The sequence below is a fragment of the Vulpes vulpes genome, chromosome 16 (genome assembly GCF_048418805.1).
Source record: "Vulpes vulpes isolate BD-2025 chromosome 16, VulVul3, whole genome shotgun sequence".
Taxonomy (NCBI): Eukaryota; Metazoa; Chordata; class Mammalia; order Carnivora; family Canidae; genus Vulpes; species Vulpes vulpes.
The window spans coordinates 66,874,117-66,879,028 of NC_132795.1; positions in this window are offsets into that span (position 1 = coordinate 66,874,117).

Consider the following 4,912-nt stretch of genomic DNA (forward strand, 5'->3'; position numbering starts at 1 on the left):
AACAAGTTATTTTGGTTTCTGTTCTGTGGAAAGTATAATGCATTCCAACAAAGGGTTTTAATGTAGATTTTTTTTCTTTTTGCACCCATGCTGTTGATTGCTAATATAACAGATCATGAAACTGAATAAATGTGTCTTTAAAAAGAAGCCTGGGTGGTTCAGTGGTTGAGTGTCTGCCTTTGGCTTAGGTCATGATCCCAGGGTCCTGGAATTGAGTCCCACATCAGGCTTCCCAGAGGGAGCCTACTTCTCCCTCTTCCTATGTCTCCGCCTCTCTCTCCATGTCTCTCATGAATAAATAAAATCTTTAATATATGCATATAGATAGATATACATAATGGAATATTACTCAGTTATGAAAAAGAATGACATCTTGCTACTTGCAATGATGCAGATGGAGCTAAGGAGTATTATGCTAAGGAAATAAGTCAATAAGAGAAAAAATACCATATGATTTCACTCATATGTGGAATTTAAGGAACAAACAAAATGAGCTAAGGAAAAAAATGTAGAGACAAACCAAGAAGTAGATTCTTAACTACAGAGAACAAACTGATAGTTACCAGAGGGGATGTGTGTGTGTGGGGGGTGGGATGATGAAACAGGTGATGGGGATTAAGAAGGGAGCTTGTGATAAGCACCGGCTATTGCATGGCAGTGTTGAATCACTAAATGTATACCTGAAACTAATATTACACTGTATGTTAACTAACTGGAATTTAAATAAAAACTTTTTAAAAAGACTTTTAAACTATTTTTTTTTAATTTTTTATTTATTTATGATAGTCATACAGAGAGAGAGAGAGAGACGCAGAGACACAGGCAGAGGGAGAAACAGGCTCCATGCACCAGGAGCCTGATGTGGGATTCGATCCCAGGTCTCCAGGATCGCGCCCTGGGCCAAAGGCAGGCGCCAAACCGCTGCGCCACCCAGGGATCCCCTTTTTAAAAAGACTTTTAACAATAGGAATGGTTAACAAGGAATTTAATTAAACTTTGCTATGTAATACATATGGACACTCCTTCCTATAAACAAGACTTTATAAAATTTATATTCTCATAAATTTAGGCTGCACTGTGTTATTCCTAAATTCATATTGGAGGGAGAGTTGAAGTCCTAATGCTCCATTACCTCAGGATGTGACTGTATTTGGATCAGGATCTTTTATTTATATATATTTTTAAAGATTCTATTTTTATTAATTCATGAGAGACACAGAGAGAGAGAGAGAGGCAGAGACAGGCAGAGGGAGAAGCAGGCTCCATGCAGGAACCCCGACATGGGACTCAACCCCAGGTCTCCGGGATCACACCCTGGGCTGAAGGCGGCGCTAAACCACTGAGCCACCTGGAGTGCCCTGGATCAAGATCTTTTAAAAGGTAAATGAAAATGGGGTCATTAGGGTGGGCTCTAGTCCAATATGACTGGTATCTTTTTAAGAGAGGAGATTAGGACACAGATGCACAGAGAGGGAAGGCCATGAAAGACTCAGGGAGAAGATGGCCATCCACAAGCCAACGAAAGAGGTCTCAGAAGAATTGAACCCTGCCGGCACCCTGACCTAGGATTTCCAGCCTCCAGAATTTTGAGAAAATAAATCTCATTGTTGAAGCCACCCCGTGTGTGGTACTTTGTCGTAATAGCCTTAGCAAAATGATAGAGTCACCAAAATATAGTGTAAATAGTTTAGTAAGTATATAAATCAATGAATGCCTTATGTACATAAACTAGGGCAGACCAGGTACAGAACAGAAGCAACCCATGCAAAGCCAAAGTCTAGAGCTAAAATTCACCTTGAGAAATCTTGAAATCCATGAAAACCTTGGGGGAAGGATTGGACACCCATGGGGACATCAGGCCAATATTACCCAGATCCAGCCCTCTATAGGGGACTGGTGTTCATTTTGGCAAATGCTTGCTTACATCTAACTCAGGCCTGTTAGCCAACTCCTTCCCACTGCCTGTTTTGGTAAATAAAATGTCACTGGCACCCAGCCATAACTATTTGTTTACATATCGTCTATGGCTGCTTTCCTGCAAAATGGCAGAACCGCACCGTTGCTACGGAGGCCATATGGCCTGTGAAATCTAAAATAGTCACTAAACTTTGCAGAAAAAGTTTGGAAAGTTTGAAACGAAGTGGGTATTACAACAACATAATTTCCAAACACATAATGAACTTGCAGCCATTTGGGCCTCTCTCGTTTAAGGCGATTCATGTGTACCCCAAATGGGACTCGGTGAGCCCTGGCTTCTGGGTGACCTCGTGGATCGGTGAACTGCAGAAAGCAGGAGAGGTGTGTTCAGGGCATTTTGGAAAATGCCATTTGGACAAAAGTTAGGAAGTAAGGGCGAGCGAATAAAGACAGACTGAGGACAGGGGAGTGAACTGAGACAGTTTTGAGGACCCAGGGCTATGGGAGACATTTGTGAGGGGATTTATACAGAGAAACCCCAAGGTGCAGGAATCACCCTGGAGAACACAGTTTTGTTCTGGAGGTGGAAGTGCTAGTCACCCAGATGTCAGCTGGAATGAAGTCTCCCAGACCCTGGCTGTCCAGATGGACTTGACTCAGAGCTTTGTGGATGTCCTATCCTCTCTGCCTTCTAAGATTTCTAAAAATATTGGGAGTTTACATCCTTTTGGTGATCTTTGTCTCCAAGCTCCTCATCTCAGTGAGGCTGTCTTATCCACTACACATCAATCCAGATAGTATATCCAGCCTCTTCTGTTGAGTTTGTCTCATGCCTGTGTGCACACGCACGCGCACACACACACACTCATAGCATTCAGCAGAAGAAAATATTTTATTGTAAATTTCTGAACCATGGTTCAGGTAATTCTTCAAAACTATTGTCCTTAAATATTCTTTGGCTATTTCACCAATTGAGATGTTTCTTTTGGCTGTTTCCTGGCATCCTCTCCAGCCTCAGACCAGCTTGCTCTCCCCTACTATCTTTTTGGTCCATGTCTTTCCCCTCTTTTCTTGTCTCTCAGAGACAGGAAGGAATGCAGTCCCATTTAGCTATCCCCTTTAGGCATGTTTCATGTGTTACCACTGTCTTCTGGTTGCCAGTGATATAGAAAGTCTGCTTTATTTTGGTTCTTTGTATGTGACTTGCTTTTTTCTCTAAAGTTCGGAGAATTTGAGTCATAATTTTTTTTCAAATGCTTCTTCTCCTCTGTTTCTGTCTGCCCTGTTTGGCACTCCTGTTATTAGTACACTGAGCCCTTTCTTTCTTTCTTTCTTTCTTTCTTTCTTTCTTTCTTTCTTTCTTTCCTTTTTCTTTCTTTTCATTAGTTTCTGAGGTAGAATTACTACTTTCTGATGAGAGGGCTCCTCGACCCGATCTTCTGCTCATAAAGTCTACTTTCGGTGGAATCCATGTTGACATTCACCCTACCCAGTCAATTCTTTATTTGGGCAGTTACAGTTTTCAATTATTATTTCCACTTGGCTTCTTTCTTAAAATAACTGCCTGTTGTTAAATAGAATTTAATATTCCATTTTCTAAAAGGAAAGGAATAATAAAAGATTTCAGGTTGGAAAAGTTAACAGGCTAGGTAATAAAATCATTTCTACCTCCAAGTATGGTATGGTCAAATTGAGAATCTCAAAGATAAGGAGAAAGTTTAGTGTGTTTTCTTAGTTTCCTTTCAAATGGGAGTAATCTGTAGATAGCAGCCATCTGTGACGTCTTCTTTATTTAATAATGATCATCTTTTGGATGACTTGTATAAGTATGGTATTGGCTATTGTTTTACGTTAGATAATCTTTTTCATAAAACGTTCTATTTATTTATTTTTAGTCATCTCTGCACCCAGTGTGGGGCTCAAACTCATGACCCCTAAGACAAAGGGTCTCATGCTCTTTCAACCAGGCCAGGCAGGCACCCCTTATATTAGATATTCTTTATCATGTCCAGGCGATAGTGCTGTATTTTTAGTTTTCCAAGAGTTTTTTTTTTCCATTATAATAGTTTTTAAAAAGATTTTTATTTATTTATTCATGAGAGACACACAGACACAGGCAGAGAGAAGCAGGCTCCATGCAGGGAGCCCGACTTGGGACTTGATCTCAGGTCTCCAGGACCACACCCTGGGCTGAAGGCAGCGCTAAACCGCTGAGCCACCTGGGCTGTGCTCCATTATAATTAGATGTTAGTTTTAACCATATACTTTCTAAAGCGTATAAAATCTGCACAGTTTTGCTGTTTGTAAGGACTATTGGTACAGATTGCTCGCCATGAGCAACTTTTAATTCACACTCTTCAATTTACTAGACAATCAATGTCTTGAATTCTCTTGCAGGAAAAGTGCGAAGATTTTTACTTAGTCTGCCTTTTTCCTTGAAGTCTCATTGAAATTTGACATTTTGGGGCACCTGGGTGTCTCAGTCAGTTAAGTGGCTGCCTTTGGCTCAGGTCATGATCCCTAGGATGGAGTCCTGAGTCTGGCTCTTTGCTCAGCGGGGAGCCTGCTTCTCCCTCTCCCTCTGCCTTTCTCCCTGCTCATGCTTTCCTTCAAATAAATAAATAAAATTGTTTTTTTAAAGAAAGCAATTTAACAGTTCTCACATTAATTTCTTAAAAGCAATGTAAATATAAGATTACTCTACCCTAGTGACCTCAGCTGAACCCAATATTTTTAACAGTCTATTCAGACCCTCTGCTCGTCTGGTGTGGGGAGAAGCCTCTCTGGCTGTGTGCTCCTTTTAGAAAATTCTGCCACAGGCTCACATGCCCACCTTTTTACCTTTGCCCTTTGCCCTACTATCCTTTAATGGATGATAATGGTCTGAAGGCCATATTTCTCCCAGGTGATTGTAGTCTCCCCAACTGTTCCCTGGGGCAGGGCTCTTACAATTTTGAATGTCTCCATGGGGTACAGAGCTTAGTGTGTATACATT